Source organism: Neolamprologus brichardi, chromosome 14 (assembly GCF_056152115.1).
Source record: "Neolamprologus brichardi isolate AB-2024 chromosome 14, ASM5615211v1, whole genome shotgun sequence".
NCBI classification, from domain to species: Eukaryota; Metazoa; Chordata; class Actinopteri; order Cichliformes; family Cichlidae; genus Neolamprologus; species Neolamprologus brichardi.
In genome coordinates this window covers 37,176,902-37,191,011 of record NC_142117.1, presented here as the reverse complement: position 1 = coordinate 37,191,011, position 14,110 = coordinate 37,176,902, and the positions used below count along the sequence as shown (strand labels likewise).

The window sequence follows — 14,110 nt, the reverse complement described above, 5'->3', positions numbered from 1 at the left end:
AGAATGATGCTGATGGTTTGACTCTGCCCTTTAAAACTCAAGTGCTGCTCTGCGTGCGGCTTTCAACAGAAAAACATGCACAAGCACAAAATATTTACATATTGATTTTTGTTGATTTTAATGACTTGCATTCAGTGATTGGTAGAAAATCTCTCACTAAACTAAGTCACCCGGAGGATGTTTATTCCCACAGCTGTAATGGTTATGAATCGCTGCTCAGACGTCTGAAAAATGACACAAAGTGCTTCCATATGAGGCCTGCATGTGTCACATGAGTACGTGTGTAACGCACATCTGAGAGCAGCTGATTCACTCTCTGTGCAGTTTTACAAGGAAAACACCTGGAGGCTCATTTCCACCACCTCCAGCGTCCAACGAGCTGCTCCTCAGTCACATCCTGCCCCTGACAAGCTGCCCTGCAGGGGGGAACAGGGCCGGCCTCGCTGCTCTCATCGCCCTGCCTGAAGATGAGGCGATATACACCTATGGTTACCACGGTGACGCCTGTAGACGGTCTGACTGACAGGCACAAACACACAAAAACAGTTACAAAACAGTTCATGTTTTCCACGCATGAGCTGGGCTCAGGTGAAGCTTGTGTCATCAACATCTGCACATCTGGATCGTTCATCATGTTGTGGCAAAAAGTGTTTCATGTGTGTTCATGTCTTTGTTGGTGTGTAAATGTTCAGCTGAACGTGTTGTTGCATTTGTCACGTCTGTGTGTGGATGAGACGCTGCGTGACTCTCAGTGTTTCCACCAAAGAAGGAACTGAGTCTTTCTGTGCTTTCGTGTCGTGTTCGGAGCATTTCATGGATCTTTTTATGCCTCTGTGGTACTTTTACGTCTCACTTTAAATACTTGTTTTGTGTGTGTGTAGTAATGTGTGTCTCATTTGGATGGTTTTATGTCGTTCTGCAGTCATTTTCAGTCACTCTGCATGTTTCACGCTCCTTTGGGACCATTTCTTGTCTCCTTTGCTCATTTTTATGGTTTTGCACCTTCTTGTGTTTGATTTGGGAGCTTTTTCTGCTGTTTATTGTCATTTTTTGTCCCTTCGTGGTCTTTCTGTAGAACATCTGTCATAAATCGTGCTATCAGTCATATTTTTGCACACCTTCGGCAGAATAACCTCCGAGCTCTGCTGTGAAGCAGCTCAGAGGTAACTGGAAGCTCGCTTTCTTTCCAAATGTCACCATCAAAGAATTTCTGGTCCAAACGGGGAAATCTGTGGGATTAGAGGCACATTCCAGACTGAAGCTGCTTCTTAGAAAGAGTTTTGTTCTGCTGTAAACAGCTGGACGCTCTCTCTCTCTCTCTCTCTCTCTCTCTCCCATGGTTTTTGGACCTCCCTCTCTCCCTCCCTGCCTCCCTCTCTCTCTCCTCCTCCTCGGTCCAGCAGCAGTTGGGGTCGAGCTGACTGCGCGCCGCCCGGAGCTCATCTCCAAACCAGCGGATCGCACCTCTCACCTCCCGTGGCCTGCGCTGTGACCTGTGAAGTGGACGCGGGGATCGGTCCCGGCCGGACATATGTTGGATTGTGTCTTTGATTTTTTTTTTTTGGTGCGTAAAACTTGGCCAAGTAGGTCAGTGAGGGTCCGGAGCGCCGCCAGCATTGCCGTTAAACCGTGTTGGGAAACTCGCTTTGACTGCGCTTGAAGGAGGAGGTGGAGGAAGCTGCTGGAGGCTGGCAGATCCAATGCGTCCGGAGCGGCAGAGTAAGCAGCAGGAACACCGGAGAAAGACCGACCGAGGGAGGGAGGGACGAGCGGAGCTCAGCGGGGTCTCACCGGCTGCTGGACCTTCATGCCTCCGAGGTACCCTCACGCTGTTTCTTTGCTTTGCAGCAAGCACAGCTTATTTTACAAAATAAAAGACGCCTGTTCGTAATTTAACACAATAAAAGCGCCAGTCATTCCAGCGCGTGCCCAGGTCCAGTGCCAGACTCTCGTAAAGTCTGTGCGCGTGCACGAATCACGGTGAAGTACAGCTGTGTTACACGCACCATATTAAACTATGACCCTGTTTATTATGATGATAAAAATACCAGTAATTACTTTAATTAATATCCGTGTCATTTCATACTCATTTGTTCAAATGTAATTAGCAATCAATAATCATTAAACAGCTGATTGATGATTAATTATGCTAATCAGGTGATCTTCACACTTTACAACATTTCATCTGGACCAAAAAACCAAAGAAAATCTAGATCTGATGACGTGAATATGAAATGATCCCACTGCTGCTCCCAGAGGATGAACCTTTAGATGAGGTGACCTCTGACCTCTGCTTTAAAGAGACAAACAAACAAACAGCTGCACCTCAGCGCTTCAGTGTTAATGCTTGTAATTTGCGCGGCGGCCTGTAGCGGGCAGCAGGAGGACTCTTGGCTCTCAGTGCGCAGTTCAACCCTTTAAACTTTCTGCTGCGTCTGTTCACCGCCTGTCTGAGCTTGTGTTACTCTGCATGTCGAAGGAACAAGTGTTTAAACCTGATCTGCCGTCTCGACTCCTCTTGCAAACGCTCATATGAAAAACAAACGTCATGGTTTGTCTCTGATATGTGAAGCTCACTGAGGTCTGAGCTGCTGGTTGTCATCAGTCCTGTTCAGGCTGATAAGCATTTTACTGTTACTGAGTCAACACACAGAGAGCTGTAGTTTATTATGATGTAAAACATCACATCTGAATCACTCCACTGCAGAAAATAGACCCACAGATTTGAAACACCTCCATGTTTGGCATATTAGTGGGTTCACTATAGTGTTGTTTAGTTATTGGCAAGCTCCTTGCTCTTATTTTGAAAGTACAGGAAAGAGGGCCACACTGTAGAGTCAGCTGATTATAATGCTCCATTACTGTAAGCAGAAGTGGTTAGTGGTCATGTGACCCCTGAAATCAGACGCACACTTTTATATAAATGAATTTAATGTCAGGTTCTCTGACTCTTCATCACATCGCACACAATCAGTGAAATCTGTTCTCACCATCAGTTACACAGCCGTGTGTGTGTGTGTGTGTGTGTGTGTGTGTGTGTGTGTGTGTGTGTGTGTGTGTGTGTGTGTGTGTAAGCTGAATCCGTGGGGATTACATCTCTGAATATCAGCCAACAAGGCCCTTCGATTACTGCCTTAGAAAAACCCTAATGGAATTATAATTGTGTGTGTGTTGGTGTGTGTGTTAGTGTGTGTGTTAGTGTGTGTGTTGGCAGGCAGATGACAGCTCCTGAGCATCGATCTTACTAATAGGCCTCTTTGTCAAGAAACAAACACACACGTCGCTTTCTGAACCGGCCTCACAAGACCTCTCATTGGTTTATTTATATTTGTGTGTGTGCGTGTGTGTGTGTATACCATGTCTACATATCTTTGTGGGGACCAAAAATTGTCATGCTACTATACTTGTGGGGACCAACAGTCACATATGGGGACAAAGTGTCCGTCCCCACGAGTTTGAAGACATGTTTGAGACTCAATTTGTGGTTTTAGTGTCAGGGTCACGGTTAGGTTATGGTTAGGTTATGGTTAGATTATGGTTAGGTTATGGTTAGGGTTAGCATTCATTGATGGTTAAGGTTAGCAGCTTGGGAAAGCATTATGTCAAGCAGATGTCCTCACTAAGACATTAAAAGAAGTAAGTGTGTGTGTGTGTGTGTGTGTGTGTGTGTGTGTGGCTGACAGGTTGACTTGAGGTCATCTGAGGTGACCGTGGACAAACTGCAAAGTCAATGAGACTCAACTTTTCTTCATGAATACATTTGATTGGTCTGTGTGCTTGTTTTTGTTCTGGCTCCGCCTCCTTCACTGACAATATTTGAATGCTGATGACATCATGTCGAGGTGTTACGTGGTCTTGGAGGTGAAGACATGTCTGGAGTCACATCACGGGCCTGCAGTGTGTCCTACAGAAGAAGCCTGGATCTGTGGAGGAGCCACAAACACCTTAAACTGACTCATTAACGATATTATTGATTATTTCATGACAGCTGTTATCAAAACGTGAGCGATGTAAGCAGCTGCTTCTCCGGTGAGTCTGTCGTCATAGATGTGGATCTTGGTCTGCAGTTGCTGGTCTTTCTTCTTGGTCCAATTTCTCTTTTGGAAGAAAAATCTGTGGAATAATAAAGACGACGCAGGACTTTCACAGACTGATTCTGAAAACACTGAACCGCCTCCGCCTTCAGCCTCCGCCTTCAGCCTCCGCCTTCAGCCTCCGCCTTCAGCCTCCGCCTTCAGCCTCCGCCTTCAGCCTCCGCCTTCAGCCTCCGCCTTCAGCCTCCGTCACTACAAACAAACTGTTTTTGTCTTTTTGTCACTTCTTCTCTTTTTCTCGGACTCAGGTGAGGATGAAACGTTACACATTAGTGCATGCTCAAAAAATAATGCATTCATCACCTGCAGCATGGCGCAGTGGACAGTGTGTTGCACTTCTAAGACTTTACCAAAGAAGCTATTCAAAGGTTGTGGGTTTGAGTCCCACCAGAGTCGTTATATAAAGATCTGTCAAACCTCATAAATGTCATGTGGCACATCTGTCGAGCTGTCGTTCAGATTAAGGCAGAATTTTGATATGAAACCGAACTCTGAGTGTTTGTTGGTCTCATCAGTTTAAGGCTCTTTAACCAAAATCAGGCTGCTTTGGATCAAGCAACACGGGTGACTGTCTCTGGGTCATTCTTTTATGTTGGCCCATCACATACGTGCAGCTCTGTGGCGCATTGGACTTCTAGAGACTTGCTACTGAAGCAATTCGAAGGTTGTGGGTTCGAGTCCCACCAGAGTCAATATTTAAAGATCCATCAACCCCCTCCAGTGTCCCTTTTTCACCTAATCCAGCTAGACGCACGTCTGCGTTCTGCATTAAGTCAGAAGTTAGAAACCAAATAGCCGAGATTCGTTACTCTTTGTGACGCTGCTGTCACATGTTCCTTCTAATTTAACCAAACTTGCTGATGTTTGTAACCTAAAATCTGCAGCCTGCATGTTCACGTTTCCAAATTGGCATCAAGTCGCTCTAAATGACTCATGGTTGATTTTTTAAGGAGGTGTGAATTGTCTCTGCTTTTCCATCGTTTTCTAAGCTGCAGTCGTGAGACGTCAGTATCCTGAGCACTCAGGTTTCCTGCATCAGCCACAGTGACCTTTAACCCAACGACCCTGAGCTGGTTATAAAGGTGAAAGAAAGGCAGCAGCAACAGAAACACAAAGAACCGTTGACTTCACAGGCGAGCAGAAATCAAACGCACCCCAACCATCTCAGCTATTTGGAAGCAGTTTTAATATTGAGCCCGTGCAGTGTAATTATGGGATGTGGTTGGATGGTTTCCCTGGTGACCGGTGTTTGTCGTTTATAATAATTAGTCCGACGACTTAGCATCGTCTGAGGTTAGACAGAGGCTCTACTGTGACACACAGCAGTGTGTGTGTGTGTGTGTGTGTGTGTGTGAATGTGTGTGTGAGGCTCCGGCGGCAGATGTATACCGCAGCGTTTCCAGCCTCACAACAACACAGTAAACAACATAAACAAATACAAAGCACACATACATGTACATGCAAGCACAGGACTCGAGCGTTAGACCTTTTTGTGTAATGAACACACTAACGCACAACCTTTTTGTGTTATCGTCACAGACTAATAAGCTGGTGAACATGTGTGTGTCCAGATTTGGTCCGAAGGATGATCTTGCAGTTTTTAGTTATTCACTGAAAAGACGAACGCTGCTGCAGCACAGCAGAGCCAGCGTCCGTGGAAAACAGATGGGAAGTCAAAATGTTTCCCACTCAGACAAGTTTGGATCATAAAGACATTGATGCTGTTATTCAGTCACAGTAATCCTAACTGTGATGCTCATTTACGAGGCCAGTAGATCCAGTCATGAAACTCTCGATCAACCAGCCAGAACAAGCCGGTCAGCCTTTACGAGCCGGCTGCACTGAGACGGCCTCCAGTCTGTTCTTTGCTTCATTTTCAGCACAAACTCGCATTAAGAGTCTTTAAAGTAATTTTGTATTTACTGACTTCACTGCCGAATAGAAACAAAGCTCTAATGTGTCCATTGTGTAAACCACGTGTGCTGGAGGCGCGTGAATCACTGCTCATTCCAGCAGTGCTGTAAAACACACACACACACACACACACACACACACACACACACACACACACACACACACACACGCTCACGTCTGATATTAGTCACACAAACATGCACAAACACATGTGGGGGGTTTCCACTCACACACAGAGTCTCTCCTGGATGCTTCAGGCGTCCACTGACAGTCACACTCTGTGTCCCACAGCACAGCGCAGCGCAGCGCAGCCATGTGTGGTGTGTTTTCAGTATTTAAAGCTGGACTGAAGTTATTCACGTCATGTTACGTTCATGTGTGCATGCACATGAAACACTGAAACTTCCCTCAGAAGTCTTCCAGCTGACTGGTTTGTGCGTCTGTGAAGTTTCAGATGTACGTTTGTGCGTCTGGCAGGTCCAGCGGAGGTTAAACGCACAACTCAGAGGCCATACAACCAAGGTCTCCACGGCTCTACGCTATCCATACATGTGCCGTGGCTAGGTAGTCACCAGCACCAACCGTACAAGGGTACGGTCTCTAAACAGACGCAGGGGGGCAGCCTGCTCGACTGTAATGTCTGTCTGTGTGCAGAGCTGGGATGCTTGCCAGTGTTTGAGCGCCGTCCCTGGATCATCAGTGAAGCTCAGTGACGATGTCCTCACACATGAACTTGGGGAAAATGTTGGAAACCTGTTGTTTTTGATGTGACCAATGCTAGGTCTGGTGCTCGGAGTCAGCTGTAAGTGTTCTTTCTGTCTTTGGGATCAGATCAACAAGCTTTACAGAAGAGCCACAAACATCATGTTTGTTTTAATATATTTATTTCAGCACCAAAGACAATATTGAACCATAGACTCAGGTGGGCCTTGAACCCACAACCTTCAATGTTTTCTCCTATGAATGCGTAGAAGTCCATGCCCGTTGCACCACAGAGCCATACTGGTGTTGCAGATGAGCTCTCAGTGCAGTCCTTCCTCTGCTGAAAAGCTGTACAGTAATAACGGTACGTTTATGTTTGGTGTTCCCTGAAATCTGTTTAACTATTCTCATAGCTAACCACGGGACCAGCAAGCTCTGCTTCCCACCGTAGAGCAACAGCTGCAGATCTTTATCACCTAAAGGGGAAAGTTGGCTGTTTTCATGCTGGGAGAATCCGGTCAGGATAGTTTTAACAGGAAAGGTGTGCTTCAGACACCTCCTCAGTACTGAAGGAGAGAGCGCTGTCCGGAGAGCGCTCAGGAGCCACACGTGATCTAAGCAGGCAAATATGTGTGCTATTCTCACAGGCAGCGCTGGGAGCTGGCAGGTTGGAGTTTAATGTCCCATCAGACGGCGTCGGGCACGCAGCTCCTCCATGTTTAGAAATGTGTGACTGACTTAATTAAGGTTAAAGCAGCACGTCCTGCGTCATCTTAAAGCTGTGAAAGCTGCTCTATCAGTTCAAGATGGAAAGTGACGCATCAGGTCGCGACCGCGCTCGTTTTTCTCGACTTGTTTGGACGAATTGATCCGACTGGAAACGTCTCAGCCAACGAGCCTGCGTTTGTTTGGCTACACCAACACAGCTCCAGTGACAGTCAGCGGTCAGACAGATGTTGGTCTGCTGTCCTTTGTGACATCACCTGTGACCGACAGTTCTGTATTTACGATTTTGACTGAACTTTGTTTCCAGCGTGTTTCAGGAGCAGCTCTGTTAGGTGGGTTATTTACTGCTGGTTTTCTCAGGTCAGGTCAAATTCCAGAAACGAGCCTTGAAAAAGCTGTTTCCATGCCTTAAACAGGCCGGGACAGAACTGGAACAAACTCAAGTCAAACACTAACCTCCAGATTTAGCAGTGTGCAAACAGACTGAGGTCAGAGGTCACACTTTCTCTCCCTGCTCTGAGTCAGACTTTACGTCCCCCTCTGGAGAAATTTCACTGAAGGAATTTCTGCTCCATTCTTCTTCTCTTACATAAGCCAGCTCACATCTATTGTCCTGACAGGCAGCGTTATCCCGAGCGGTTTCATCCCGTGCCAGCGCGACTGGCAGCTCAGGCTGATTTACTAAGGCTGTATTTCACCAGCATGAGAAACGCAGACAAGCCGAAGGTGTTTGGAGCACAAAGCCTCCTTTGTAGGTTTCTGCTGTTTGGTAAAAAAACAAACCCTGCTAAATACAGACTCCAGTGGGACTCAAACCCACAACCTGTGTGCCCCAGAGCTGCACGGAGTCGGCACCACCTCTCTGGTTCATGTGTGGAGAGAAGCTGAAGACCAAAACCTGGACCTCACTGAGCCCTGACCGTGCAGGTGAGCCGGCACTGCTGCACAAACCGAAAACTGTGAGACCTCATTCATCTTCTCTTCTGCACCTTTGCAGGACACGTTAGAACAGGGGTGTCAAACATAAGGCCTGGGGGCCGGAGACAGTCCACTGCATGGAAAATCTGAAGGAGGGCGAGATACAGACAGGCACCTGTGGGCAATTTAGAGTTTCCAGCTAACCTGGAGAAGATGCAAACTCTACACAGATCCGGCCTGATGGTGGAGTCAAGCTCACGACCTTCTTGCTGTGAGGCTACAGTGCTAACCGCATTAGCAGAACAACATTGTGCCATTCACACCTGTGAATCCTCTGATGGCAGCCCAGGCGTGCACTAATTTGGTTGGCATACGCAGCGCTCGCATGTTGCAGATCTTCATTTTGCTGCATCAGTAAATCTTCTTTGTTTGTTTGCAGTAAATGTTAAAATTGTGTGCTTTGATGAAAGGTTGGATGCTTTTCCTCTTGGCCTCTATTTGATTTTCTTGTTAAACGTTTTAAATAAACTATCAACAAACATCAACACGTACGAGTCACAGAGCACTGACGGTGCGACGTCGAGTGAAGCGAGCGGCTGGCTGTCCGTGTCCTTAAACGCACCACGGCAAACATCTGTACTGTCTGCACCAAACAACTGTCAGTCAGGCCTCTGTGTGTCAGTGTGTGTGTGTCAGTGTGTGTGTGTTTCTGTGGAGCTGCTTGATGCTATGAGCACAACAGCAGGACAACAGTGTTATTGTGTGAGTCGCAGCGAGGCCACACACGGCGTGTCGTCCTGCACTGTGCGATGATGTGACTGTTTATGAATCTGGGCAGGAGTAACCTTGGCTGGTGACCACAGAGGGAAGCGGTGTCAGACTGCGGCGTGTCGTGTTTAGAGGATGAGGAGGCCTCCCCACATGCACCCGCAGCAGAGGCCGTGAATAAAACAGACGCAGTGTGTGGACTACTGTTTGAAGCCTTGGGTTTGTCACCATCTCGGTTTATTTAGAGACAGACGCGGCCATGTTTGCAAAGCCAAAGTCTCTTTGTACGCTTGAAGAAACGTTTAGGCCAAAGGCAAAGCAGCTCGAGCTTTATGAGCGAAACCGCAGAGATGGGGTCAAACGGAGAGGAAACCCCGGACAGCAGCTGAGAGCGTTCACTCAGTGCTGCGCCTCTGATTGGCTGACAGGATGTTGTGTAATCTGGGAGAAGCCTGGCTGCTGACTTCTGGTCGGCTGTCAGAAGCTAATAAAACCTTAGACAACGTTGTCTCCTTATGCTTGTTCGTGCACTCTGTCAGACGTCTTCCTGTACCTGTGATGTCACCGCTAACCATCACTGTTAAAAACAGTCAAACGCTCTGTGCTGACTGCTGCAGTGTGATGTCAGACCCACCGCGCTGTCGGCAGCAGATACCCGGGTTCAGCTGCTCACAGCTAAAAACCACATGAATCCACGTCAGACTGGAGCCGGTAGTCATGTGAGGCGTCACATGACTACCACGTGGCCTGCACACCTGCATGCAGACTACCTGCTCAGACCTGATTGGTCAGTAACGCTCAGTCTGCAAACAGAAACTGTTTCATTTCTATAGATTTGACACATTTATGCAAAAATTAGTGCATAAATTTCACTGTAATATGATCCATCAGTCATAGGGTAGCCCCTCCCACCCCTGCTTCATCACGCTTTCTGACCGTCATCATGTGACTAGTGACTGAGACCACAAAGCCATCGGGGAAGTGAATCCTGAGCTCAGAGATCAGGTGAGCAGCAGGCACATGCAAACAGAAGAGTCGCCCCCTGCTGGGCAGCACAAAGAATGCAGCTTCGGCCGATCGATCAATGTGTTCGTTCCTCCAGTTTCCCTTTGTGCGATCCAGCGCATTAACTGCATCGTTGCCTCTTCACGGATCCCTCTGAGCCCCCCCCCCCCCCATCTCCCCCCCCCCCCTCCCCCGTGCATGATGCTAATGCTAAACGAGGACAGTCTGAACATTCCACACATTATCATCCGCATTAGACTCACCTTAGTGAATAAGTGTGAAGACCAATGAAATGTTTATCTATGATACTTATTGATCAGGCACCTGTGACCCGCCTGCCTCACAGATCTGTGATCAATCAAACCAATAGATCAAAAACATGATTGGTTCCTGCTGAGCTTGAACGAAAACAGTTCAAATCACTGCTGCCAGTCTCAGTCTCATCACCACGACAACAACGCTCCACTGTGGCGAAGGACAACACACACACACACACACACACACACACATACACACACACACAGAGAAGGCGCCTGTGTGTCTCTGCTTCTCACAGCACTACTGGAAGTTTATATGCACTGTCAGTGTGATTGTTTAGCTTGGACCACAGTGTGTGTGTCTGTGTGTGAGCGTGCGTGCGTGTGTGTGTGTATGTGTGTGTGTGTGTGTGGGTCAGTGGGGTCTCCTGACACGTCGTCTCAGAAACAGAAGCAGGGCAGCAGCTGTTGGTTGTGTGTCTCTGAGGTTGGTTTTCGTCCATCTTTGTAGTTTTGTTGCACCGTTGGTTCTTTTTGGATCTCGTGGAAGCGTCCTTCTGTTTCTTCATAACCAGTTCGGGCTCCACAGAGGGGGCGGAGCCTCCACTCACCCCTGATCACCAGTTTTCCTGAGTTTGCTGCTTTTGCATCTCCTGGATTCGTTTCTTTGGTCTGAATCTTTTTCGTTGTGCTTCTCCTTCTCTCCGCCTCACAGCAGGCCTGCACACTCAGTTATTTTGGATCACATTGTAGTCGTCCAGCTCCGCCCCTCACCTGGGACTCACTGTAACACTTCTATTCTTCAGTAACAAGAAACATGTCGTACAGGAAACTGTGACTCTGGTGGGATTCAAACCTGCAGCTTTTGAATCACTTCCTCCACACATCGGCTTAACTCATCCCGTTGGGAGTGAGTCGTTCCCGTTCCTGCGGCGTCCCAGCAGCAGTGAATGCATCACACATCAGCGTGGCGAGCGGTGGCAGCAGTGAGTCTGAAACGTAGCGTGTGTTGGAGGAAAGCTTCAGACTGAGAGGTTTATCACTTCTGTCAGGGTGAATAGACACTGAGCAGGAGGCGTGTCTCTCTCAGTGATGTCATATAAACAGTCCACAGAAAAATGTAGACGCTCAGTAACATGGAGCGTTCTCCTTCTGAGGCCTGCAGACTCATCACAGAGCAGTGTGCTGTTTATAACAGACGCACCAGTTCAACCAACAACCTTTGAACAACTTCCTGTTGATGCATACATGCAACATATATGGGAGTCGAACCCACAACCTCTGCCTGCCTTCCTGCGTGCTCCACAGAGCCACACGGGCGCTCTGGCAGTAAGTCAGCCTGTTTCATCTGTAGAGAGCAACCTGCGGGACTCGAACCCAGAAACACGTCGGCTGGATCACAGATTAGTGACGATTTCACTCTCGTATCCAACCGTGGAGGACACTCGGGTCCACGCGGCTGAGTTTAATTCATCACTGCTGTCTGTGTGTTTTGATTCAGCTTCTACAACAAACTCCAAGCAACAGAAACGGGATTCAGAGCTGAAGAACTGGCAAGAAGCCACATGCGCTGACCTTTGACCCCGCTGTCTGTAACGCTGCAGTGCGCTGTGGGAGCTGAAGAGGTTTCCAGCGCTCAGTGGGCGTGAGACGGCCGGTCAGAGGAACCGGATCCTGTTTGACGCCTGTTTAATTTAATGGAGCTGATGTTTGTGGACACACACACACACACACACACACACACACACACACACACACACACACCCGGCGTGCTGTAAGTGTGTGTGTGTGGTGATGACGTGTGTCTGAAAGCGGATGCACCTGGAAATACCTGGGTAGGTGTTGATGAGGCTGGTGCACACGCACACACACAGCAGTGTGTGCTGCAGGCACTGACAGACGTGTGCGTGTCTGTCGTGCTGTGCGAGCTCCACCTTTGTCTGTCTGTTGGTAGAATTGCATTAAAAAGGCTCCACCAGCACAAACAGCCCACAGCTCCAGCTCAGGTGAAGCACCATCCACCTGTCAATCAAAGAGGCCACGCCCCTAACCATAACCAAAGCAGTTTGTGTAGCAGACTGTAAACGTCTATGGGGACTGACTCCCTGATGGAGCCCCCGGTGGACGTTAGAGGAACTGCAGGGTCAGGTTTTATTTATTTTCAGTCCCAGAAACTGCTGATGACACAGAAATCGTTCCTGTGGGCGCAGACAGGTGAGATTATGATGTTCATGATGGCTTTTTGATTCCACAAGAATAAACGTACCCGGGAAACGAACGTCAGCCAATGTAATGTCCTCTAAAGTGATGGAAACGTACGTGTGTGTGAGTGTGTGTGTGCGTCACACCGTGTCCTGCGTCTTCTCTCAGCTTCACTGAGTGAGCAGCGTTGTTGTTTCAGACTCTCCAATCATGTTCTTGGTGTTCAGGTCCTGCACACTGGGACACGCCCACGTCCACGTCGTTCACTTTCCTTCCTGCACACCTCTCAGTTTCACCCAAAGACAATACAGTGAGTTATTACACAGTTATTAGGTGTGTGTGATGAGCTGCTTATTCAAGACAGTTCATAAACTCTGGAGGGACTCAAACCAGCAACCTTTGAACACTTGTATTAAGGCAGGAGCCCGGCGTGCTGTCCCTGCAGCACATCCACCTGCAGCTCTGCGCTGTGAAATGTTTGCAGTCAGGTTTGTGTCTTTGCTGTGGAAGAGTTTTGGCTTCTTGTCAGCTCCAGTTACAAACCTGCACATCGATGCTCAACAACGTCCTGAGTAAAAACATCAAACGTGAAAAATATGAAATAGTCGTATTTGTTGAAGTTGGTCACATGAATATTTTTTGCTACAGTCAGCACAGCTTACACATGAACGAGGAAGGTTTCAAGTTTCTCGAGAGGCTTCAGAGGGGGCGTCGCCCTGGCTGAGATCAGGGCTCCAAATGATCTTCGTTCGCTCTAAAAATCCTCACCTGCTTTACAAACGATGAAACGTCGTGTTCAGCTGCACAGACGCAGTGACTGCACAAACACCTCACTGAGCTCTGCGCGTCATATTTCCTTCATTATAATGAACCATTTTGTCTTTACTCTTATTGTGATGATGAATACTGATCAGAGTGAGCCTCAAACCCCTGAGTTCTGAATCTGAAGCAAACGCTTTAAACTCAGATCAGCTGTAGGTTGGAAGGCGGGCTCACGTCCTCGCCGTCGGTGGCTGAGCGACTGTTTCCACTCGAGGAGAAACTTTCTTCTGCTTTCGTCCGACGAACGGTGAAAGTTCCTCTTTAGATTTTAGGACATGAAGCAGAACCTGCAGGTGTTTCTGACGCAGGGAAAGAGTTTCAACCAGCAACCTGCAGCAGACCTGCAGCAGGCCTGCTCGCCATCTGGCTTTCATTACAGACACCCCGACCCCCGTCTCCCCCCTCTCCCCCATGTCCCCCCTCCCCTCTGACCCACATCTCCCAGTTTTCCTGCAGACAGCTGCAGAAACACTTGTTTACGTACAACGCTTTAATTGGGTCAATCTGTGTTACTGTATCAATGACTGTGTAGGAGGCCGTTATCCTCCAGTGGACACACACACACACACACACACACACACACACACACACACACACACACACACACACACACACACACACACACACACACACACACACACACACAGGCTTTGGAGAAGAGACCTCATTCTTGTCGTTCAGCCAAACATTACATATGTCCTC

At 48.1% G+C, this 14,110-nt stretch overlaps 1 protein-coding gene across 1 annotated transcript in view; it reads left to right on the top strand.

The window, feature by feature from the left end:
* Positions 1 to 265: 265 nt before the first annotated feature.
* Positions 266 to 14,110, top strand: part of plekhg2 (pleckstrin homology domain containing, family G (with RhoGef domain) member 2) — a 63,047-nt gene continuing 49,202 nt past the window's right edge. The window contains exon 1 of the mRNA XM_087851690.1: positions 266 to 1,818. The gene's annotated coding sequence lies outside the window, so the exon portion shown is untranslated. The remainder of the gene's footprint in view (positions 1,819 to 14,110) is intronic.